This window comes from Cervus canadensis, chromosome 4, assembly GCF_019320065.1.
Source record: "Cervus canadensis isolate Bull #8, Minnesota chromosome 4, ASM1932006v1, whole genome shotgun sequence".
Lineage (NCBI taxonomy): Eukaryota > Metazoa > Chordata > Mammalia > Artiodactyla > Cervidae > Cervus > Cervus canadensis.
In genome coordinates this window covers 53,768,324-53,795,251 of record NC_057389.1, presented here as the reverse complement: position 1 = coordinate 53,795,251, position 26,928 = coordinate 53,768,324, and the positions used below count along the sequence as shown (strand labels likewise).

The 26,928-nt window shown below is 39.7% G+C and overlaps 1 pseudogene; it reads left to right on the top strand.

Moving 5' to 3' along the window:
• The first annotated feature begins 746 nt into the window (after positions 1-746).
• Positions 747-26,460, top strand: LOC122440829 (annotated as a pseudogene).
• The last annotated feature ends 468 nt before the right edge of the window (positions 26,461-26,928 follow it).

Here is a 26,928-nt window from a genome sequence, read left to right as displayed (position 1 = left end):
CAAAAAGACATCATTACTTACTTGAGGGCAGATGTTTCATACTGAGATACTGACCTGTTTGTTTACTGAGTTAAAATGGATCTACTATAGACACGTACATTTACACATTAAAGAAATGTGCAAATTTATCATAAGTATAGATTATGAATAATCTGTTTCTGATAGTTATTTATTCTTGGGACATGTGAGTTAAAAAGATAACTAGAAAAAAAACAAACATATAGTGAGCACTATAAGAAGGATGTTTATAACTCTATGGAAACTTAGAGGAAAAAAATTAGTTTCTAGCTGATGAGATTAATTATAGAATAAATCCCAGGGAAGTTGACACTTGGACAAGCTGAGATCTTTGACAGAAAATCATGTGAGTAGAGACATGGCAATATGCAGATATGAATCAGTCAGTAATGTCATAAGAGGTCTGGTTTGGATTGAGTGTTAGAACCCTCAGGATGAGGAATTTTCTTCTGCGATATATTTGGTCAGTAATCATTCACCACACATATAAATCCTGCTCATTCCACAAGTCAGGGAGGAAGAGAAAATAGCTGAAGTGGTCAGGAACTCAGGTTTTATTTAGTACCACCTGGCTCTTTTCTGAATCAGCATTGCACACAATTTCCTCAAGGTTTACAATTTCATCATATGTCCACACTATTGTCACTGTGTACAAATTTCCTCCAAACTCCAGTAATTAACTGCCTCTCGATCTTAAACATTCTCTTTATCCTCACTCTTCAAACAACATGAGCTCTGAACACACGGTGCTATGTCTCACTCAGCGGAAATTTGAATACAGTGAGACCGAGTGGGTCCCAACAAGAACAGGTAAAAGTCAAGAATCCTTTTATATGGTTCTTGAGTAATATGATCTTTCATAAAAAGAAACCACTCTACTCCACTCCTCTATACTAGCCATTTGCCACTAGCTGTTTTCCTTCTGTTGAAAATGTCAATGTTCCCCCCTTGAAGTGGGTTTTGCTGTTTTCAGGCCACTTAGAAATCCTTCCCTCTTCTTAATAACGCTTCAGTTTCCATTGGATATTTAATTCTCCATTGGGTATTATGATGAAACTAAACCCACAACAAAAGAAACTTGCCACCAACAAAAGAAGCCCCAAGAGGTCTCTGGAAGCCCTTTCTCATGAATTCTTCCTCTCATTACTCTGATTCAGCCAGGAGACAGACAGGTGACCAGAGCCCAGCCAATCAGTGGAGACTCCCTGGCCAGACTGCTACTCCCTCTTAGAAGGCCATTCCTGTACTTCCTGCTTCCTTCCCATTTCCAAGTGTAGGTCTCCAAGTTCCCATCAATGGTTGTTTTTTCCCAGTTTCTCAAGCATAGTTAAGGCCTTTGAACTTGCCCTTCCCTTTATCTGAAATTCTTGTCCTTCAAATCTTTGGGAGTGCATTGTTTAAATAGAAAGGGTTCTCATTTTCCCAGGCCATTATCTACAATTAGTCTAAGGAGTTGTGTTATTAGAAGCACCAGAAAAAATTCAAAAGTGATAATATAGTGCCATTCAAACTATTAATTATAACATTGCATTTTGTAAAAACAAGGAACATTGTATATCTAATTCTCTAGATGTTATTTTCCTGATTCAAACAATAATTTACTACTCTCTACATAAATGTAATGTGTTCAAGGTCTAAATTATTTTTTCCTGTCATATTTCATTCTTTTTTAACCTAATTAAGGTTTCATCTAACTGAACAACATACATAATATATCTTCTAGACTTCCTTTTCCCTGTATTTCAGCTTAGCTGTTTGCTTCATCTCAAATATTTTTCTTACTTTCCCTTACCCCCTTTTTCTACATACATATATTTATGGATTAAAAACCATTTTTTCCACAAACTTTCTATGACTAGTCACTCAGAAACATTTTCTCTCCAAGTTCCCAATATACTTTATGTGCATTATTGCTATAGGACTTAGTACAAGGCAGGAAATTGTATTTGATGAATGCTTTATGTCCCCTACTAGACTATAAGTTTCTCACTGAGGGAGCAGAGAAAAGGTATTTTTTGTTACACCACTGACATTTGAAATGCCCAGTACTCAAATATTTATTGAGTATTTCTTCTATGCAAGGCTTATTCTAAAAATTTCAATTATAAAAGTGATTCAAGTAATACTAGCTATGGTTACAACCCATTTGTAAAATGAGGAGGGTCTGGGGTACATAATATCTAACATCTTTGGTTTTCTTAAAAAACAAAACTCATAGTTCAGCCATAGAAAAATACACATACAACAAACTAAACAAGAGAACTGTTGAGAGAACATAAATACTAAGAATGGAGGACTCTCATATAAAATAATTAATTCTCTAGAGGAGGAGAAGGGTTAGGTTTCACAGGGGAATCGCCATAGTTTGCATACAATAAATTCAGTACATATTTGTGGTGGAGAAAGATAAGCATGGATACATTTAACAAATTGTACTATGTTGAGTTATGTATTGGAGGAGAGAACAGTGCCTTGGATGATGCATAGTCAAAAAATACCTCTCCCAAAGTTTACTTTTTGATTTTGAAGTGCACTCCATGATTTATCTACCTGATTGTTTCTGGCATAGACTTCTCTGAAATCAAGTCTAATAACTGAGGATGGACCAAAGGAAGAAAGCAATTCTGGAGCTAACATGTACTATGAAAGTTTCATTTAGTGAACCTGGCTACATTTAACTATTTTGGAGATAAAAAAAAAGAGTATAGGAAAAAGGCTATCGGTAACTGTCAGAGCATTGATACTAGAAAGTGAAAGGGCCATTCCTTCGACTCCATTCTCCATGAAGACCTCTACTTGCCCTGTGCTTGCAGGGAACCAGTGTTGAAGAAACCTACACACTTTTGAGAACTCAGCTATCTACCACAAAGCCAGTGGATCTGAGGCAGTAAGTAGCTCTTTAATCTGAAATAACAAACTCATTCTTCTTTCCCCAAGCAGAGATGGATCTACTCCTACCAGGTAAGTCTACCATGTTTATTTCCAACTGATCAATAGTGACACCTACTGGCTTAGGATGAGAGTCACCTGTTTGTCTGAAATGACTCTAAAACTAAATTAACTGTCAGAAATTGTAGCTATAGCCATCAGTCCAAAACACCAAAATAAAAAAGCTTTAACACCAAGCTAATTATTACGTGGAAATTCTCATGATGACAAAAATGAATCAATGGGTTGTAAATTTGGTGGTCATGCAGTAATATGGCCTCAGACTCACAAAACCCTTGAAGAGACAGTAAAGATGTCCTATTTTACCTGACCTTCCTCACCTCACTCCTAGATTAGGACAGCACCTTCCAATCCCAGTTCCTGCTTTTAGCCTCATTTTGTTCCAACTCATCCTACCAAAGCACTAGAGTAATCTGGTATATCACACTCCTGTTCCAAATCTTGTGATTTACAAGGGCAAAGGCAGGTACATACATGCTACACAGCCTCACAGTAACACCTGCTCAGACTCAGTGGCAAGACTGAAATCTGCGACCAGGTATGCTCTGACAGGCAGAGACACAGGTGCCAAGGGTCTGAGCGGACACATTTCTCAGTGTGATGCCTGTATGGTGGCGTGGAGGGTCTGCGGAGCAGGACTCTCTCAGATCCTCCAGCCCCTTGCTCCTGTCCTGTTCTCAGCTTTGGTCATGTCTTCAAGTGTCTCCTGCCTGTCGGTCTCCCAAGCGTGCAGATGCCCTTCAGTCCCGCAGCTCTGCCTCCACGGTCTGGTATTCCTGAGGAGAAGACCATGCTATGAAACTACTCATTGCAACTCCTCTCAGTTTCCATTCAGTTTAGTGCCTGCTTTTAGTTAGTTATCCCAGGGGAAAAAAGACAATATCAAAGTTAAGCTAAGTAAATTTGCATTTTAATGAGAAAACCTGGTCAGATAATATATTCAACCCAAAGTAATATATCTTTAATGACCTAATGAGCATCATGCCAAGGAGTGAGAAAGAGATATTTAGGGTGGTGGGGGACAACTTTCCAGATGCACTTGAAATGAATACATAAAAATAAAAGCAATAATAACAAGTCAGTCTTAATTATTAGGTATTCACATGTAAGAGACATAGTGATATACATTTGACTTCTCTTACCCTATAGGACCATCACAAAAATCTTAATAAGTAGGTTAGTGATACCTAGCTTATAGATGCCAATACAAATATTCAGAACATTTAAGGAACGTGTCTAAGATGACACAACAAATACATGGTAAATCTGCAATTCCTGATTCAGAAGTTATCCACTTAACTGATTATGCTTTGTTGCATGTTTCTTCTAAGCCTGGCCCAGAACATCAGTGACACCTGACTGTTTAAGGGAACAAGGCGTAGGTTCCACAAGTAACAGTCCAAAGGAACAATTTTAGAAAAGAATAATGTAAACTGTGAAGCAGTGTATACCTGTTAATTATTATAACAGGAAGAATGTGGCATAAAGTTTTCACTTTTATGTAATTCTATGGGACATGTGGAGTGAAAGGGAGATTCAGGACGACAGGGACCTGAGAAAAACAGCATCTCAGCAAACACATGGAGAAGGAAATGACAACCCACTCCAGTACTCTTGCCTGGAAAATCCCATGGATGGAGGAGCCTGGTAGGCTACAGGCCATGGGGTCATGAAGAGTCAGACACGACTGAGCGACTTCACTTTCACTTTTCACTTTCATGCATTGGAGAAGGAAATGGCAACCCACTCCAGTATTCCAGCACTGCATTAGATCCTGCATATGTCTAATACCATAGTCCTTTCATAAAACAAAAAAATGAATAGGTAATATATCTACCTGCTTCAAATAGATAGCTTACCCGACTCAACAAACGAATTTGGGCGTATTCCAGGAGACAGTGAAAGACAGAGACGCCTGGCAATGCTGCAGTCCATGGGGTCACAAAGTATCAGACAGAACTTAGCAACTGAACAACAACTGAGACCCTTATGCCTATAGCATCCTCATTTTTTCAGTTCCCCTTACCTCTCCAGATAACTCATTAATAGTTTTCTGTATATCCTTCCAGGGCCTCTTTACACAAGGATAAAAAAATGTAAATATATGTTCTTAGTTTTCCAACTTATCTAGGAAACAGAAGAATTTTAAAAGACTAGTGTTACGAATGATAATATAAAAATGATAGGAATTCAGAGAATGCAGAGATCACAGATGGGATAAGCATTGGTAAAATGTTTTAGGAGTTGACAGGGAGAGGGGACATTATTCCTTGAAGAAAGAGGTAGCTAAGCTATCATACAACATCTTAATTCACCTGCAGGTGAATTTCTTGCTAACCTTGATGATACTTCTAAAATTTTCTCAGTTAGCTTCCTCCAGTCTCCATTTAGATTCAAGCCAAGAAGCAAATACTGTGTTAATTGCAGCATTTTCCCCGTAGAAAGTAATTATAGCTCGATGCTATCAAAACAAGGCAAACTGTTAATGATACTTTACCTGACAAAAAAGAAATAAAACTATTTTGCCAAGAAGGAGAATGTTGGGATTGTGTCACAAAAGGCATTTTAATCAGAAGCTGTGGTACATATACACCACGGAATTTTACTCAGCCGTCAAAAAGAATTCATTTGAACCAGTCCTAATGAGATGAATGAAACTGGAGCCCCTTATACAGAGTGAAGTAAGCCAGAAAGATAAAGAACATTACAGCATACTAACACATATATATGGAATTTAGAAAGATGGTAACGATAACCCTATATGCAAAACAGAAAAAGAGACACAGAAATACAGAACAGACTTTTGAACTCTGTGGGAGAAGGTGAGGGTGGGATGTTTCAAAAGAACAGCATGTATACTATCTATGGTGAAACAGATCACCAGCCCAGGTGGGATGCATGAGACAAGTGCTCGGGCCTGGTGCACTGGGAAGACCCAGAGGAATCGGGTGGAGAGGGAGGTGGGAGGGGGGATCGGGATGGGGAATAAGTGTAAATCTATGGCTGATTCATATCAATGTATGACAAAACCCACTGAAATGTTGTGAAGTAATTAGCCTCCAACTAATAAAAAAATTAAAAAAAAAAGAAAAAAGAAAAAAAATGAAGAGGACTGCTGGAGAGAATCCTTCGGGGCCCACCATGCTCATCTTGTTCTCCCCGAGAAGGGAGACTGGAGGGGCAGATGGGGGTGGGAGGAAGGAGAACTGGTTCTCCCCTTGAAGAGAGGCTGGAGGGGGAGAGGCGGGGGGAGGAGGAAACATCTTCCCTTGGCCTGGGCTTCAACTTTCCGGATGAGACGCTGATACAGACGACAGTTCCTGTAGTATATGGGCTGCTCAGGACTCCTGATTGTTTCCATAGATGTACAAGCAGTCATTCTGTAAGCTGTTTAAAAGCTTCTGTTCATTCATTTAACGAATGCTGAGTATCCTTGACCTGTCAGACCCTTCTCTAGGTGCTGAGATCATGGAAAGAAAGAAAGTGAAGTCACTCAGTCATGTCTGATTCTTTGTGACCCCATGGATTGTAGCCTACCAGGTTTCTCCGTCCATGGGATTTTCCAGGCAAGAATACTGGAGTGGCTTGCCATTTCCTTCTCCAGGGGATCTTCCCAACCCAGGGATAACCCCAGTCTCCTGCATTGTAGGCAGATGTTTTTACCACCTGAGCCACCAGGGAAGTCATAGCAAGTGATTAAACAGAATTAAGAAAACCAAAGCAAAGCAGAACAAACAAAACAACAACAAAACCTCCATCCTGTGTGGTTTATATTCTATTATATATAATATTATATAATAAGATAAATAAGCAAAAATATATCTATATATGTCAGATGGTGCTAAGTTACACAGAAAAACAGAAAGTCAAGGAGTTGTTTAAGGAGTGTAGTGGTACAACTTAAAATAGAGCGCTTGGAATGGGACTCACAGAGAAGGCAGCATTTGAACAAGGACCTAAAGGCAGTAAGAGACGAAACCTTACAAGTTTCTTTAAAAATCAGAAAATATAGCAGAGGCAAAGCTGACATTCATCCAGGAAGGTTAGTAATGCCAAACAGGTTGTTAAAATACTGAAATATGTCTGCACTAGATGGTACAGCCACCTGTACAGGCAATAGACAACTAAAGGTATACTCCTCACACAGCAAAAATCCTCCAGGACCTTCTCCTTCTGTTTCCAAATGTCCCTTTCCTTCCTCTTATAAAGACATCAGTCATGAGGTTTAGGACCCACTCTAATCCAGAATGACCTCATCTTAACTTGATGACCTCTGCAAAGATCCTATCCAAGTAAGGTCATATCACAGGTACTGGGAGTTAGGACTTAAATGTATCCTTGGGGGAGACATAACTCAATCTACTCTAGTAGCTTTGACCAGGGTAGCAGCAGTGGATATGGAAAAATGCATTATGACTCAGTATATTTTGAACAAAGAGCTTGTAAGTTTCTCTGAAAGGCTGGATGTGAGGAAAAGAGGTATCAGATTTGATTCCAAAGTTTTTTGTTCTGGGAACCCAGAAGGATGGAGTTGCTATCAACTAGGATGGAGAAGAGCGAAAGGGGACAAATTTGGGGCAGGAATCAGGAGTTCAGTTTTGAATATGTTGAGACATCTATTAAGTATAAGAGTAGAGGGTGAATAGGCAGTTAGATTCCACCTTCTAATTTTTTTTTTTTTTTTTTTACAGAGTAGGATGATAATTTTATTTTATTTTATTTTTTTTTAATTTTTTTATTAGTTGGAGGCTAATTACTTCACAACATTTCAGTGGGTTTTGTCATACATTGATATGAATCAGCCATAGATTTACACTTATTCCCCATCCCGATCCCCCCTCCCACCTCCCTCTCCACCCGATTCCTCTGGGTCTTCCCAGTGCACCAGGCCGGAGCACTTGTCTCATGCATCCCACCTGGGCTGGTGATCTGTTTCACCATAGATAGTATACATGCTGTTCTTTCCCAACATCCCACCCTCACCTCCCCAGTGTGAGGTATGGCAGATGTCTTAACAAATGATGTGTGTAAAAATGAACGAATCAAGGACTACAAGCAGAAAAAACATAGTTAAAACAAGTATGGCTTTTTTTAAACTTAGGATGAAAATGGTACTTAAGAATAGAAACTAACATTTGTATATCCTTTCCCATTTGCAAATTTTCATTTAATTTTTCACATGCCTTATTTTAACCATTCCTTAATTTACTGATCCATAAATGCCATAACTATATCTATCCTTTCCTCCTTTGCCTTTTGCTTCTCTTCTTTTCTCAGCTATTTGTAAGGCCTCCTCAGACAACCATTTTGCCTTTTTGCATTTCTTTTTCTTGGGAGTGGTCTTCATCACTGCCTCCTGCACAATGTCATAAACCTCCGTCCATAGTTCTTCAGGCACTCTGTCTATAAGATCTAATCCCTTGAATCTATTTGTCACTTCTACTGTACAATCATAAGAAAGATTTGATTTAGGTCATACCTGAATGGTCTAGTGGTTTTCTCTACTTTCTTCTTCAATTTAATTCTGAATTTGGCAATAAGGAGTTCATGAGCTGAGCCACAGTCAGCTCCTGGTTTTGTTTTGCTGACTATATATAGCTTCTCCATCTTTGGCTGTAAAGAATCGTATCAATCTGATTTTGGTATTGACCATCTCGTGATGTCCATGTGTACATGTGTAGAGTTGTCTTTTGTGTTGTTGGAAGATGGTGTTTGCTTTGACCAGTGCCTTCTGTGGGCAAAACTCTGTTAGCCTTTGCCCTGCTTCATTTTGTACTCCAAGGCCAAACTTGCCTGTTACTCCAGTATCTCTTGACTTCCTATTTTTGCATTCAAGTCCCCTATGATGAAAAGGACATCTTTTTTGGTGTCAGTTCTAGAAGGTCTTGTAGGTCTTCTAGAACCATTCAACTTGAGCTTCTTCGGCATTATTGGTCGGGGCATAGGCTTGGATTACTGTGATATTGAATGGTTTGCCTTGGAAACGAACAGAGATCATTCTGTCATTTTTGAGACTGCACCCAAACTGCAGTTTGGACTTTTTTGTTGACTACAAGGGCTACTCTATTTCTTCTAAGGGATTCTTGCCTGCAGTAGTAGATAAAATGGTCATCTGAATTAGATTCGCCTATTTCATGCAAAGATAGGCACAAAGAAGGACAGATGGTACAGACGTAACAGAAGCAAAAGATATGAGGAAGAGGTGGCAAGAATACACAAAAGAACTATACAAAAAAGATCTTGATGACCCAGATAACTACCATGGTGTGATCATGTACCTAAAGCCAAACATCCTGGAGTGTGAAGTCAAGTGGGCCTTAGGAAGCATCACTATAAACAAAGCTAGTGGAGGTGATGGAATTCCAGTTGAGCTATTTCAAATCCTAAAAGATGATGCTGTGAAAGTGCTGCACCCAATATGCCAGCAAATTAAGAAAACTCAGCAGTGGCCACAGGACTGGAAAAGGTCACTTTTCTTTCCAATCCCAAAGAAACAAAATGCCAAAGAGTGTTCAAATCACTGCACAATTGCATTCATCTCACACACTAGAAAAATAATGCTCAAAATTCTCCAAGCCAGGCTTCAACAGTACATGAACCGTGAACTTCCAGATGTTCAAGCTGGATTTAGAGAAGGCAGAGGAACCAGAGATCAAATTGCCAACATCCGTTGGATCATCAAAAAAACAAGAGAGTTCCAGAAAAACATCTATTTCTGCTTTATTGACCATGCCAAAACCTTTGAGTGTGTGGATCACAATAGACTGTGAAAAATTCTGAAAGAGATGGGAATACCAGACCACCTGACCTGCCTTCTGAGAAATCTGTATGCAGGCCAAGAAGCAACAGTTATAACTGGACATGGAACAATAGACTGGTTCCAAATGGGGAGAGGAGTATGTCAAGGCTGTATATTGTCACCATTTTATTTAGCTTATATGTGGAGTACACCATGCGAAATGCCAGGCTGGATGAAGCACAGGCTAGAATCAAGATTGCTGGGATGAATATCAATAACTTCATATATGCAGATGACAGCACCTTTATAGCAGAAAGCAAAGAAGAACTAAAGAGCCTCTTGATGAAAGTGAAAGAGGAGAGTGAAAAAGTTGGCTTAAAACTCAAAATTCAGAGAACTAAGATCATAGCATCTGGTCCCATCACTTCATGGCAAATAGATGGATGAACAATGGAAACAGTGAGAGAGTTTATTTTTTTGGGCTCCAAAATGATTGCAGATGGTGACTGCAGCCATGAAATTGAAGAACGCTTGCTCTTTGGAAGAAAAGTTATGACAAACCTAGACAGCATATTAAAAAGCAAAAATATTCCTTTGCCAACAAAGGGCCATCTAGTCAAAGCTATTGTTTTCTGATAGTCATGTATGGATGGAGTTGGACCATGAAGAAAGCTGAGCTCTAAAGAATTGATGCTTTTGAACTGTGGTGTTGGAGCAGACTCTTGAGATCCCTTGGACAGCAAGGAGATCCAACCAGTACATCCTAAAGGATATCAGTCCTGAATATTCATTGGAAGGACTGATGCTGAAGCTGAAGCTCCAATACTTTGGCCACCTGATATGAAGAATTGACTCATTGGAAAAGACCCTGATGCTGGGAAAAATAGAAGGCAGAAGGAGAAGGGGATGACAGAGGATGAAATGATTGGATGGCATCACCGACTCGATGGACATGAGTTTGAGCAAGCTCCGGGAGTTGGTGTTGGACAGGGAACCCTGGAGTGCTGCAGTACATGGGGTTGCAAAGAGTTGCACAAGACAAGCAACTGAACTGAACTAATATCTATCCTACAGTGAGAAAACCAACAGCTAGAGAGGTTAAACCAATTCACCAAGCTCACCCAGAGAGGAAGAAGTAGAATGAAGCTTTAGTTCCAGAGTCCTACCCCAAATTCCAAGCCCTTTTCACTACACAGAGTTCTCAGAGATATACATTCTGATCAGATTAGTGGTTCTATTTCCTCTGTTATTTAGAAATTTCTTATATCAGAGTCAACATAAGAAAATTAGCTTAGTTTGTAATAAGTGATCTCCAAATCCCACTTTTTTTAATGCTAATCTCTTAATTTAAAATAGCTGATTAGCTTGAAGTAACTTTCCTAAATATAGACATTCCACATCTTTTCTGTAAAAATGCTAGATTGCCAGGGTCCAGCCCCAGCAGGATCCAGGGGAGCCCTCAGAATGAATGGCGTCGGCAAATGAGAGAGAGAGAGAGAAAGAAAGAGAGAGAGACCAGACCAGGAAGGTGCAGCAGAGTCTGGCAGTTGCTTTATTTTTCACTATAGCCTTTATACCCTAAGTTGGTACATTTCTAAGGGGCAGATAAGCATACAGACTTAGTTTAACATTATATCAGCTTGTCCTTCATGAAACCAGGTGTGCTCTGTATATTTCTTGTTTACGAGAGTCTTTTCCCATAGATTTTTTGTACATTATCTTCTGGCCTTGAGGTTAGCAGAAAACAGAAAATTGGCAGTCTCATGGTACAGCAAGTTGCAACATAATAGAAATACAATCCTGTTAACATAAAAGTCAGTCTTTTTGCAGAAATTCTCAGCTAAATTTATCTAAAAAGTTTAACACACAAAGACTCTGTGGCTCTGGTGAGGCAGCCCCTGTTTAGCACTCCTGGTTAAAACTAACAATTATCTTACTGTTTTTACATTAGGGCTAAACTCTTATTTTACTATATCTTTAACTATATTAACAATAGTTTCCACTGCACAACCTCAGCACATGCACATTAACATCAATCAAACGTTGATCTAATAACCACTTTTAAAACAATATTTTTTGTATTCTCTAATAGGACTTCCTCACCCCCCAAAGGGGTCTGTGCCTATTAGGGCCTTTTTTATGGTTAATCTATAATATCTTTTGGCTTTCAGGCCTGTTGACAATTTATGGCTTGCACCTGGTGCAACTTTAAGCAACTTCAGTAGCCGACCCTGTCTTATTTGTGGTTAATCTATTTTCTTTCTATTAGGTGTCATCTCCAAGGGAACTAGATAGGATTACATTTTTTACAGAACAGAAATGCAAAGGATTGCAAAAACAGCAGATATGGCACAAAACAGGCTCTTAGTCCAAAAGTTAATTACCTGCAAGAAGTTGCCAGCTAATCTCTATCTAAACTATTTTCGATTAGGCACATTTGTGGCTATAATATTTGTGGAGCTTTTCTCACCCCGCGAAGGGGCCTATGCTTAATAGTTTCTTTTGTTAGCGTACTGTGTTTAGGATGTTTAGAACAATCATGAGCATTTTGTGCAATGAGAGCACACATTTATCAAACAAGCCAGAATGCCAGCAAAAGGGTTTGAATTGAAGCATTTCCTTCATCCCTGGCCCCTTCATAGGGTACCAGCGTCCAGGAGATTTATTAATTAGGGTTTTAAGTTGGTTCTCATTCAGGGAAAGAGGAGCAGGAGAGCTCTTGGCAGGCAACACAAGAATCCGCAGCAGGGCAAACAAGAACAACAGCAAAAAAGGGGGGAGGATACAGGGTGGGGTAGAGGCCGAGGCCAACCTGGAGGGTCCCTCATCCTAGATGGCCTTGCCTGTCAGGTATTTTCCTCGTGACCTCGTCATGGATGGGGTCCTGGATGGCCTTGCCTGCCCGGTATTTTCTTCATGACCTCGTCACGGGCGGGACCTCCCATAATGGCTCCCGACACTAGATATACCCTGTTTTTGCTTTGACATTCAGCAAAGCAGTGCTAACTGGAGCCCTTAACTATAGCGAAGAAATGCCCTCTTTCATTCTCAGGAAGAGGAGCCTCTGGAAATCATGACATTTGCATTTTTAGTTCTACCTCTCTCACTAACTCTTTGTGAGGTTTTGCGTGAGCCACAATTTCTCTGGGTCACAGATGTAGCAAAAGTAAAATGACAGGTTGAGGTCTGATGGTCTTAAGACAGCACATAAGGGCTGTACGTGGGCTCTGAAGTCAGACAAAAATGGAGCCAAATCTCAAGTCTACCACGTACTAGCTACTAGCCAGGGCATTCACCATCTTTAAGCCTTTATTTCCTTACCACTAAAATGGACAAAATGTCTACTTTTCAGTATGGTTGTACGCATTAAATGAGACAAGGTATAAAAAGCACTTAGCACGGTGCCTGACATAACATAAGAGGTCAATCCAGGTGGTTACTGCTATCAACATTAGAATATTCTGCATCCTCATACTTCAGAAAATGGGTGGCACCTATAACATGAAAGAAAATCAGATAATTCAGCTGAAAGAGTGTGAAATAAAAACCATGGTGTTTTATTTCTCTAATTTACTGATTCACTCATGATCTGTATTATTCCATCTCTGTGCCTAGGTTTACTGTTCTTTAAAACGGACAAAGTCTACAAGCAATAAATGCTGGAGAGGGTGTGGAGAAAAGGGAACCCTCTTACATGGTTGGTGGGAATGCAAACTAGTACAGCCACTATGGAAAACAGTGTGGAGATTTCTTAAAAAACTGGAAATAGAACTGCCATATGACCCAGCAATCCCACTTCTGGGCATACACACTGAGGAAACCAGATCTGAAAGAGACACGTGCACCCCAATGTTCATCGCAGCACTGTTTATAATAGCCAGGACATGGAAGCAACCTAGATGCCCATCAGCAGACGAATGGATAAGGAAGCTGTGGTACATATACACCATGGAATATTACTCAGCCATTAAAAAGAATTCATTTGAATCAGTTGTAATGAAATGGATGAAACTGGAGCCCATCATACAGAGTAAAGTAAGCCAGAAAGATAAAGACCATACAGTATACTAAACATATATATGGAATTTAGAAAGATGGTAACGATAACCCTATATGCAAAACAGAAAAAGAGACCCAGATGTACAGAACAGACTTTTGGACTCTGTGGGAGAAGGCGAGGGTGGGATGTTTCGAGAGAACAGCATCGAAACATGTATATTATCTAGGGTGAAACAGATCACCAGCCCAGGCTGGATGCATGAGAGAAGTGCTTGCGCCTGTGCACTGGGAAGACCCAGAGGAATCGGGTGGAGAGGGAGGTGGGAGGGGGGATTGGGATGGGGAATACATGTAAATCCATGACTGATTCATGTCAATGTATGACAAAAACCACTAGAATATTGTAAAGTAATTAGCCTCCAACTAATAGAAATAAATGGAAAAAAAATGGACAATGTGTCATTATGTTTCCTTTACAAATATGCAGGGTGATTAAAAACTACTGTATTATTCATATGCCATATTTTCCTGAAAATATCATTCACTCCTTGCCTTTACATCATTAGCTAGAATTAGGCCTCTTAAAAAATCTGTCATCTTTTAATTAGAAAGAAGAAAATATGAAAAATCAGCTAAATGATAAATGCAGTAAATTGTGGCATCAGAAAAGTAGGCAAAGCTGTTTCCAGCAATGAAACTTACTTACAACTAAGAACTGCTCAAGAAAGACAGGATATTTCCAGTAACACATAAATATAGATGCCTTGGGTGGCACCTTAGTTTCTCCTGTAATGAGCAATATTATTGCTAAAAAAAAAAAAGGTATTTTCTCAACTGAGTGGAAAGCAAGAAGAGATCATACAATAGATTTGTTTAGGCTGACACCTGATTCCAGAGCTATAGTTGTTTGCCTTATTGTGAGCTGAGGATCTAGGGCAAAAGTTTCCCAACAATGGGGAACTACAAGGGAATATGGGTGCTCCTCTCCATTATTCAGTCAGATCAAGTATAATCCTTTGGCTCCTTCTGACAGAGGCTGCTACTCAGAATTAAGAGAATGTTTTATGCTTGTTACATTGCCTTGGAGTTGGTCTTCAGTAAATGTTTGTTTGGTGAGCAAGTGGAAATAATTCAGTTCATTGGAGTTCAATGCTTGATTTGAACCTCTAATAAACCATGGCCATGGTCTGCCCTTCATTAGAGCTACTCATGCCTGGGCTCTTTTCTATCCATATTGGAGAAGGCAGCAGGCAAGGCTTAGTCATCTTGGAATCCCAAATACCTTACATGTAGTAGGAGCATGCTGCTGCTGCTAAGTCGCTTCAGTCGTGTCCGACTCTGTGCGACCCCATAGACGGCAGCCCATCAGGCTCCTCTGTCCCCCAGACTCTCCAGGCACGAACACCAGAGCAGGTTGCCATTTCCCTCTCCAATGCATGAAAGTGAAAAGTGAAAGTGAAGTCACTCAGTCATGTCCGACTCTTAGCGACCCCATGGACTGAAGCCTACCAGGCTCCTCCGTCCATGGGATTTTCTAGGCAAGAGTACTGGAGTGGGGTGCCATTGCCCTCTCCAGTAGGAGCATAGTACATATTTTTGCAATTGTGTTAGTTCAAATTGCTTTTAAACCCCTTTAGGAGGGACCCTAAGGAGAGCTGATGCCCAATCTTTTCTTCTATTGCCAAAAGGACATCCATGAAGAATCTCTATGCACCCTTGTTATTGTTTACCCAGAGATATCCAGAGCACTACTCTCTTCAAGGCAGGGCAACAGATATACTAATGACCCAGGCAAGGTTGCTGCCCTACAGAAACTCACTACTTGATGGGAAAAAAGATGGAACACATACAAAGATAAATAGGAGACAGAGAAAACTGTGATCACGTGCCAGCAAAGAGGTAAAACTAACAGTGAGAGGAGACTGCTACATCGAGGTGAGTTGTCATTTAGAAAAAGTATTTACATTGAACATTTTAAAGATAAGCAGGTACAACTTTCAGCTGTAAAAAGGATATAGCCAGTGGTCCCTGATGCAACTAATCCTGACTGTCCACTCTGGTATTTAAGAAGAGAGAAAAAGATGAAAACTAGGCCTGCTGAAGATTAATATTGGGAAGAGGCCCATGACTGGAATCTAGAATGACTTTGCACTATACCTAAGGTCAGTGGAAATGGCTTAGGAAACTCAATCAGGAAGAACTGTATCTGTATTTTACCTCTTGAAACAGCCTTTTCAAGTACAGAAAGATGGCAGAAAGAACTATCCTTCTACCACTGCCAGCTTCCTGGTCCAAAGAATATCTGGAATCTCTACCTAATGGAAAACTGATCAGACTTGAATGCATGGCGACAACTTTTGAAGGTCCTCTTTGCTCTGACTTTTCTATACCCATCTGGGAACAACTTCTATAAAATAATTCGATAGAAACGAGTGGTTAGGACTTTTCCTTTTTACATCGCATCCCAAAATATGATTCCTATAAAGATAGAAAAACCCTAAGAAGAATGCATGCTAGGATTGTGGTTTTCCAAATACTGGATTAGTTTGAAGTATCAAAGAACCAGTTAGTGTATGTGGGGGAAAGTCTTAGCCCCATATGACTGAGCCACAATAGATGCATTGCTGTTTGACACTGGGAACTGAGCTGCAAGTTAGAAACAACCACTACAAGAATTTAGAAATTTGATCCACACCCAAAGCGGGGATGATAGGGTAAGGGGAGATCCATACAATCAGTCTATGGACAAATGCCAGCTCCCAAAAAATCTCCCCTTGCTTGAAGATGAATAAAAAGGACCCCAAACACACCCAAGGGTCTTATGAAAACACACTGCCAAATAATGGAAAGAAAAAAAAATCATTCTGAAGCTTTGGAAGAATAGACTTCTAAAAATGACCTGTACAGAACCCAGAAGAAAATTTTACTTTTACAATATCATGTGATGTCATTAGTGCGCTGCTACAAGATATGATTGAAATGAAACAGGAGAAGAAAGTTATTATGAGAATAAGCTGAGATGTAAACAGAGTATAGTGTAATGAGAGTGAGCCAAGAAAAAAAGGGAGCTGGATAATATTATTACAAATTGCAAGAAGACTATAAACTTATAATAAGACCATCTAAATCCACCTCAGATGTAGTAAAATAAGGCCTGTCAGTACAGAAAATTTAATCCATAACTTGGAAATGCTTGCTGAGGATATAGGAGAAAATACTAAAAGATCAAGAGATGAAAGAAGGTGGTAAGTAAGCATAAGGAAAAAAGAACAGAGAGATACCTAAGAATTGAGGAATCTCCAGAAGCAAGATAGAGCAATTGGAACAAATACATTAGAATAAGAAATGATTGGGGGCAAAGAAAAATTTCAAAGATGAGTCAAGAATGAATTAGCATAATATAAAATAATGGATAATAATAATAAAGATTTCTTGAACATCTAAGTATTTTGTTCAAGTTAATTTCACTAACTCACAACTTCATATTAATAAAATTATGTCCATCCAATTGATGATGCCATCCAACCAACTCGTCTTCTGCTGTCCCCTTCTCCTCCTGCCTTCAATCTCTCCCAGCATCAGGGTCTTTTCCAATGAGTCAGTTCTTTGCATCAGGTGGCCAAAGTATTTGAGCCTCAGGTTCAGCATCAGTCCTTCCAGTGAATATTCAGGATTGATTTCCTTTAGGATTGACTGGTTTGATCTCCTTGCTATCCAAGGGACTCTCAGGAGTCTTCTCCAACACACTTCAAAAGCACCAATTCTTTGGTGTTCAGCTTTCTTTATGGCCCAACTCTCACATCCATATATGACTACTGGAAAAACCATAGCTTTGACTAGATGGACTTTTGTTAGCAAAGTAATGCCTCTGCTTTTTAATATGCTATCTAGGTTGGTCATCATTTTCCTTTCAAGGAGCAAGCATCTTTCATTTTCATGGCTGCAGTCACCATCCACAGTGATTTTGCAGCCCAAGAAAATAAAATCTGTCATTGTTTCCATTATTTCCCCATCTATTTGCCATGAAGTGATGGGACTGGATGCCATGATCTTCAGTTTTTGAATGCTGAGTTTTAAGCCAGTTTTTTCACTCTCCTCTTTCACTTTCATCAAGAGGCTCTATTGAGACTTTTTTCCCCTTCAGTGTAGCCTCTGTGGCTAAGAGTTACCTAACAGTCTTAAATAAATAAACTGATTTCTGTTTAAACTAGTTAGGATGGTGTCTGCTTTGCCCCCAGCAAGCCACCTAGATTTCAGTTCTGCTCTAGTTAGTTATCAAAAGAAGTCATGTACTCTCTCTAAGCTTCAGGTTCTGCATATCATATCTTACTTGATTAAACACAATTACCAATTACCAATTAAACACAATAACCTTATGATATTGAGTCTGTCCTCCTCAAAGACCACAGTCATATTTCACTAAGGCAATACAAATGCTTTCCTCATTCTCAGTTGAAAGTTACACTCACTAGACTATGTCTACCCACAACTCTTCTATTTGCAAAGATGTGCTAATTTGGGCCTACAGATGCAGTGAATTGGAATCCTAGAACTAGGTGGTGGGGGCAGGGTAGGGTTTTAAAGAATTTCTAGCTCAACCAGTCATCTGTTATATGGAAAGTCAACACTGGGAACTCTTATGTTGATATATTTGCAATCCGTCTAAAGCTGAACTTACCCTGAGCCCGCTCTTTGCCACAAGTGTGCAGCAACACATGACACTAACCAGTTGTTTTGTCTACATGTCACCTAATTTGAGCACCCCTTGATAAACTTACTGTAGTGAGTGATTAGTTGTTCATTTACTGGAGAAGTTCATCCCAAACGCCCATTCCAGAAAGTGGCAGACATAACAATCTTGTGAGGCATTTTCCTGAGAAAAGCTGGTCTGGAGCTTTTCTTTTGCCAATCACTGTCACCTTCACTGACAAGGTGATATCTAGCAGCTCAAACAGAAATGGTAAAAAGAGCCAAGCCTGCAATAATACAAACTGTATAACCCAAACTGTTCCAAACTGAACCTTAGGCAGTTTCTCCAAATGAATTATTGACTAACTTGCCTAAGGTCTAGAAAGCTTCTCCATAAATTTTCCTTTGAGTATTTATAATTACAGACTTCTCTCTGAATTGTTGTCCTTTGCCCTGGGTAGCATTTCACACTAAATGCAACACGGAGGTCACATTCCTTTGCTTCCCTAAGGTATTTTTACTGTGGGCTCTAATTTTCTGGCTCCCATTCAGTGACCACATTTGCTTTCCGAGCACCAAGTAAGTTATCTTCTCATTTTATGAATGTGGACTGACATAGATGCTACCTGGCAACATGAGAAGATGCTGAGGGCAAAGAAAGGCCTTGTAGATGAAGACCACAAACTGAGCTCAGGCTCTGAAACCCTCCAGTGCCCAGCTTTCAGGAGCTAGGGATGGCCATTACATCTATTCTTAGGATCAACATCTCAGAGGATGTCTACACCATTGCTTTGAGATAGGCATTCTGGGAATGAGATTTAAGAGTAGACTCTTACTACCCAGTGAACTATTTGGTTTCACCTGGGGATGGGTTCTGCCATCCCCAGAGAATGTCTTTATGTGCACACATGCACATGTACACACACGTACAATCATAAGACTAAACAGTGCCAGTCTGCTGGTCTGCATGTAAACAAATTCATCCTCAGTGACTCCCTCCCCTCCCTCCTGCATTCTGGCTTGGCCCTCAATTCTAAGTAACACTCTTACATTGCCCAGTTCCTTTTCCAATGATCAAATTGAAACTTCCTCTCAGTATGGAAATATCGTTCACACTAAGACTTGATGACCCCTACCATTTCTGTCATCTTCTGAACTTCTCATGACTCTTTCTCATGCATCAGTAATGGGCCCTGACTCACCTATCCTCTGGGACCACTTCTGTCATCATGACTGTAGACCTCAGCCTCCACATGATGGCCCATCTGCCATTTGGCTTCTCAGTCCTTTAGCTCAAACGACTGTTTAACCACTTAACCTCAGACAGCCATTCATGTGGTCACTTCCTGGATACATTTTTATCACCAGAAACTGTGCCACTTGTAAAATCTCCAGTTCATACTTTGAACTTGCTGTTCACCCTTACAGTAATTTCTTGCTGATATTTCCCCTCCAACAGCTCTTTAACCCCAGAGTTCTCTGTAGCATTACTTTCATTTTTATAAATTGTCTCTGCTTCATGTCCTAACTTTCCTCTTTATTATCCTGCCCAAATCCCATAATGCACCACTCAAATAACTGCTTTTAAAACACCTTATTTTCTTTGCCCCACTCTCTTTCTGTTACACTTGCCTGGCAAATAACAACCATAACTACACTCAAATATACTTTTACTGTACATAGTCTCCTATGCAGATAAATTTTACTGGAGAAAACTAAGCAACCGTACTAACTGGACTCACTTAAAATTTATGACCACAAATCTTACATGGGCATTCAATATTGTATAGCGATCCTATATACTTCTTCAGTAAATTAACTTTCCCACTCTTCAAAATGGCTATTTCATACTTTTCTTTTTTCTCAAATCTCCACCAGAGCCTTCTCTCTACTTTCTGCTAGTAACTTTGCCTCAGACTTCAAAGGGAAAAGTTGCAGTGAGATCAGAACAGTCTCATCTTCTCACTATCAATTCTGCCAACTTACCCACAGCATATGTTCTAAATCCCTGCTTGTGAAAATGAAAGCAGTATCCCTGTTCTTAACAAAGAAAACACTTCTCCTTGTGCATTGGATCCCATCTTATCTCAACTTCTCAAGTACTCTGAGGCAAGTGTCTTCTAATGTGGCACAGCTGGGGCCCACACTTGATCCATAAATCAAAATGCTAACTAAAACTGGGTATCATTAAAATAATTATAACTAACGTATACCATTCATTCATTTGCCAGTCTTTTGCAGGACAAAACTTGCAGTTCTGGTTCACCTTTTGCATACACTGTGTCATCTACAAATTTTAGTTTTGTTTCTTTTCAGTTCAGGGAGAATGGAAAGATGCTTAAAAATGATCTGAGGCCAACATCCTTGATTATTATGAGCGCCTCAATTATTTATAGTTGTGTTGCTCATAAGAATAGATCAATGTTTTTAGTAACTTACTGAAAAGTCTTTTCAAAGCATTCAGCTAATGTTTCAAGCAATTTTTTTAGTGGTTTCTTCATTTTATGTAGTATTTCATTATATTACATAACTATAGAAATGAATACAATAGGCTGTACTGGTCAATTAGCACTGCCATACCAAAACACCCAGACTGAGTGGCTTGAAAAACAGAAATTTATTTCTTACAGTTCTGAAGGCTAGAAATCCAAGATTAAGGTTTGGTTTCCTTTGAGATCACAGGGCAGGATGAGACGATGGCCTTTGGCTTGCAGATGGGCACCTTCTGGCTATTGTCACATAGGTATCTCCCCTCAGTGTGCATGCTCCTGGCACCTCTCTTCCTCTTCTTAAAAGGATACCAGTCCTATCGGCTTCCCAGGTGGCTCAGTGGTAAAGGATCTGCCTGCTAGTGCATGAGACACAAGAGACTTGGGTTCAGGAATGGCCACCAACCCCAGTATTCTTGCCTGGAGAATCCCATGGACACAGGAACCTGGTGGGCTACAGTCTAATGAGTTGCAAACAGTCAGATATGACTGAGCACAGCACCTACTGGATTAGGGCCCCACACTTAGGACCTCATTTAACTTTTCAGAACATCCTTAAAGGTGCTATCTCCAATTACAATCCATTGGAGGTTAGGACTCCAACATAATGGACTGAGGTGGAGGGCAACATTCAGTCTATAAATTAGACTTAGCAGTTTTGAAGATTAATTACAACTGTATCTTTGTAAACAACAGATCAAACTGGAAAACACAGTTATTCATGGGCTTCAGAGTGTGAATTACCAGTCATGGGGATCACTGCTTTACCCCCCTCCCCCCCTAAAAATAGACAAAGACTGCTAATCCAGTCTGAAGTAGAGGCTGATTAAGTGAATTTCAATCATACTAGTGTATCTGCATTATCAGTTTTTTCCTCTCTACTAAATGAGTTATATCTCTGTATAAATATGGTTTTTTTTATTTTTTATGCATTAATAAATTATTTTTATTTTAACTATAAAGGAATAATTGACAAATATAATTGTACATAGCTAAAGAGATGATTGCATACGTGTATACATTAAGGACTGATGACCACGATGAAGATAATAGATCCATCACTTCTCATAGTTAACATAGATTCCTCTGTCATTTATGTGATGAGAAGGCTTAATATCTATTTTGAACTTTTAAGTATACGATACCATATTATTAACTAGAGTCACCATGATATAATTTTATGCTCTAAATTTACTCATCTTATAACTGAAAATGTGTGCCCTTTGACCTATATCAGCTCATTTCCCCCTCCCCCCAGCCCCTGACAACCACCATTCTGTTCTCTGTTTCTATAAAATCAGTTTTGTTTTGTTGCTGGATTTTTAAGATTCCACGTATATCATATAGTTTTGCCCTTCTCTGTCTGACTTAATTTCCCTTTAGCATAAAGTCCTCCAGATTCATCCATTTTGTCACAAGTGGCAGTATTTCTTTCTTTTTATGGCTGGGTGATATTCCCCTGAGTATAAATACTGCATTTTCGTTATCCATTCATCAGTTGAAGGACACGTGTGTTGTTTCCCTATGTTGGCTGTTGTGAGTGATGCTGCGTGAACGCGGGGTGCTGACAGAACCCAAAATGGAGCAGGATGCTATGGTCCTCCCCCAGTCCTCAAAATGATATTTTTAAAAAGATTTTTAAAATGAACCCTTCCTTGGCCCCATGTCCTTCTACTACTGCTCTATTTCTTTTCTCTCTCCTCCCCTCCCAATCCCTCTTAACCCATTTACTCTCTCTCAAGTCACAAAAGAGCTGCATGTATTTGCTGTCTGCACATCCATCTTTATTTCATCCTTTACTATCCACTCTGATTGGGCATAATGGTCCTTTTCAAGGTCACTATCATTTTCACTTTGCCAAAGTCAATGGTTAATTTTTTGTTCTATCTTGAATTCTCCTTGGATATTTACAAAGTCATTGTTCCCCCTTTTAAATTTCTGGCTCTGTGACAGCCTCTCCCCTGTTTTCAATCCCCTACTATCACATTACCCGCCAATCTTGGAGTGTCCATGGCTCTGTCCTTGGCTCTGTCATCATCTTTTTTGACATTCTATCCTCAATGTAATTCTCATCCCATCTTGACTTGAAAAACCACTCTGACATTCATAATTCTCCTACATCTCTTCTCTCATGACCACACTCGTATATCTAACTGCCTATCTAACATCTCCACTTACATGCAAATGACTTTTCAAATGGAAAGGGACCAAATTAGAATTCGTGCTTCCCACTCCCACTTTCCATACAGCAGAACTCTCTTCTTTGCAGCCATTCCATGTTCAGTAATGGGGCCACAACATCATCCGTTACTCAAATCAATGATGTAGGAGTCACTCAGATTTCCTTTTTGTTCCTAACATTCTACATCCACTAATTAGAAAGTCCTATGAGTCCTTCCCCAGAACCTATCCCAAATCCCATCTCTTCTTGTCATCTCCATGCCACCTCTCTTGTTGCAGCTACCTACCACTCCCCTGGGTCACTTCCACAGCTCTAAATCATCTTCCTGTCTCCATTCTTGCCAGTATAACCACTACAGTCCATCGTCTACAAATAAGGCTTCTAAAATGTAAACTGGATCATTCCTCTCTCCTACAATAAAATTCTATAATGGTCTCCATTATTTTTTAATAGACTCTAAATTCCTCCACTGGACTACGAGGTGATCTGACCTCTACTGACTTTTTTATCTCATGTTTCTTTATTCTCTTCATTATCTACTAGCTTTTAGCCAAACTGGCTTTCTGTCCGCCCCTGAAACACACCAAACTAGTTCTCTTCTGAGAGCCTTTCCATATTTGGATTCTTCTTCTTGAAGCATTTTTTCCCTATATCCTTGCAGAGTGGCCTTTGATTTTCTTGTCTGATTGAATAAACATAAATGACTGCTATAACTGCATTGTTCAATTTTTTAAAAGGCCAGGCAAAATCTTAACCTAAATGAATTTAATTTTATGAGTGGAAATGAGGGTATCATTATGTTTGATGAAGGAGAAAGGGAAGTATAGTAGCTTCCTAGGCTGGACCAGTCAGACCACATATGCTTTCCTGGTTTTCTTTCTTCCTACCTTCACTTTTCTGCTTGTGGTAATTCAGTACTGGTAAGTTCATGACTTGGACCTCCCATGTCAACCCAGTTCACCATAATCTGGGAAAACTTTCTACTTGCTATCTCCCTGCCATTCCTCTGGACATCTCCTTGGGACATCCTTCCAACCAGGCCTCAGAACCAGCTATATAATATGTGGGATCCAGTGAAAAATGAAAATGTGAGGCTCCTTGTTCAAAATTATTAAGGATTTCAAGATGGTGACAGCAGAGAATTAAACCAAGGGTGAATCCATTCTAAATCAAGGACTCTGGTGACTGCACAGGTCACATACCTTTGAAGTTAGTTCCTTAGGCCCTTCTTTGACATCAGGCTCATTTTCTCTCTGATGCATCTTCTAACATACCTTCCAATCTCTCCTCCATTCTGACTTCTCTCTCTTGATTCCTGTCCCCAATACAACATTAATCCAATGTGTGAAAGGTGAAATGTTAGAGTGGAGAGAAACATGGGCAGAAGGAGCTGGAAGCTTGAAAAACCAGAGAATGAGGGTAGAAACACAAAGTCTGGCAGGCAGGAAAATAAAAATGCTTGCTCACATTGTGGCAGGTAACAACCACCCAGTGCTTTAAAATCCCTGGATTCTGATATTTTTATATCTCTACAATCCTCCCAGTTTTGTTCATATAAGGGACTAGACCCATAGTAAGAATGGTGCTTTGTTACAGTTAATTAGCTCACCTTTATTGTTGTCATGAATGTTATCCTTTTTACATTGCCTGGAAGAAAAAATCTCTCTTGTTATTCCAGATGCACTGAGTCTCTTCTCCTTAATCTGTACACAAACTGAACTGTACAAATTTCCAGTGTTTCTTTGCCTGTTTCTTTTCACTGGGAGAGATTCATTTTGAAACTGAGTTCACACTTGAAGAATGAAGCCCAGCTCATTGCCAGCAGGCCTGGAATTCAGCTATTTTCAGTGCAAACAGGACTTGAGCTTAGATAAAAAGTAAAATATTGGGACAACCAGAAGGAACTGTGTAGACTCAAGAGACTTTTGTGTTAGCGTTTTCCCTTCAATGGCTACCTATATTTGATGGGTCAAATGTAATTTTCTCCTCTTTCCCTCTGGCATTTCTTCAAATAATGTGTGTCACCACTAACAGGCAGTTAGGTCACTAGAGGTACTTTCAATGCTTAAAAGCTTTCAGGGAATCTCATTTTCATATGAAAAAGAGGCTACTTCTTCTTTCTTTCTTTTTGGGACATCACAGCTGTCTCTCTCCTCTTCCCCTAACTTCCCAGTGACTTAAAAAAAAAAAAAATTAGTCTGCCTCTGACTTATTTTGGTGACTTGGATCTCCATGGAGATGCCTAGATTCCTAATATAAAATATCTTCTGTCCAATTCCAATTACCATTTACTTGAACAGTGAAAGCTGGCACAGAGATAATATTTTTGAGAATCCAAAAAGCTAGAATACAAATAATCTAAGGTGACAGTGGTGCCACTGCCTCTTGGCAGTACCTCGCACGTTCTCCAAGAAAACTTAGTTCTAAAGTATGTCACCCTACTTTCAACAATGACCTGTGCCTCTCATCCCTTCTGTGGCATGAATCCTAAGCCTAACTTTAAACTGACACCAGGCACCTAAGCTCTTTCTCCAGCCTGCCATGTCGGAGGGTTAGTTCACAATCTACAGGCGCCTCCATGACAATTTGATGCATGAGTAAGTTTGGGTCCCCCTGGTCAATGTAGGCTCCAACTGTCCCCAAGAAGAAGGAAGGAAAGAAATCTCTGAGCCAGAAATCAGCAAATAAGAGTAGCCGAGGGCACGCAGAGGTCCTGTCGCGGGCTACCAGAGCATGCTGAATGGAGTGTGCGGTCAGCTCGCCTCTGTGCTATGAGGGACAACCCTGCTGCCATCCATGGTCACCAACTCCCTGCCCCCTCCCAAGGTGTCTGTATGCACTGGGGTCATCACAATCTGCAAGACAAGAGCGAGAGGAAGGAGAAACCACCCCACTCCTTTGACCCAGTGCTACTTGAGTTCCTAGTGTGCCTGCTCTCCAAGAAGCCACTCAGATATGAAGCATCAACAAATGAATTGATCAATGAAGAGTTAGGAATAGCCTGTTCAATTATTGATGGGATTCCTAACATGATACAACAGGCAGCTAGGATGACACATCAAAATAAGAAGCAAGAAGAAATGGAGCATTAGATCATATTTAAAAACAACAACACACAACTAAATATTCTAAATACCATCTACATTTTAAAAAGTCAGAGTAGCAGGTAATAAGTGGAGGAGAAAAATATTTCTGTCTCCTCCTATGTTGACTGTTTTTACTCTGTTGGTAATCTTTGGCAGGACTGTTTTACTTGGCCTCTGCGAAAGAGAAGTTCCCACAGGGCTGCATTAGCACCGTCCTTTTACAATCTGCTCTTGCCAATTACCATATCTGTTTATGTGTTCTTCCACCTTTGGACTTAGATGGGTATTAAACTTTTCAGGCATAATTAATGCAATCAGAGCCAAGATGGTATATCCTAATGATATGTTTGAATGTCTATCTCTGAAAGCTCAACTACATGGAAATACTGGAAACCCACTTAATTTGCAGGAAAGATGCTTTGCCTAGCTTCTGTCAAAGGCTTAAGGACTATGGGAGGATTAAGCTGCAGAGGCTTCTTCATTGTACTTTGGTTTTGCCCATGTTTTTTGAAGGTTGTCATTTATACCTCAGGTATCAGAAGAAACATTTCAACAAAGTGCCTTGGAAATTAACAGCCCCAACCATCATCTGATGACTTACCCCATTCATAATTAAAAGTTCCCAATATTAAATTTTATGTCTATTTTAGATTCAAAGTCTTTGGTAAAGTCACATGTTAAAGATGACTGAAATAATTCCAAAGGAGCAATGTTGGAGTAGCTGTAGAGAAATGCATTTGAACTAATGTGACATAAAATTGTAATAAAATGAAAATT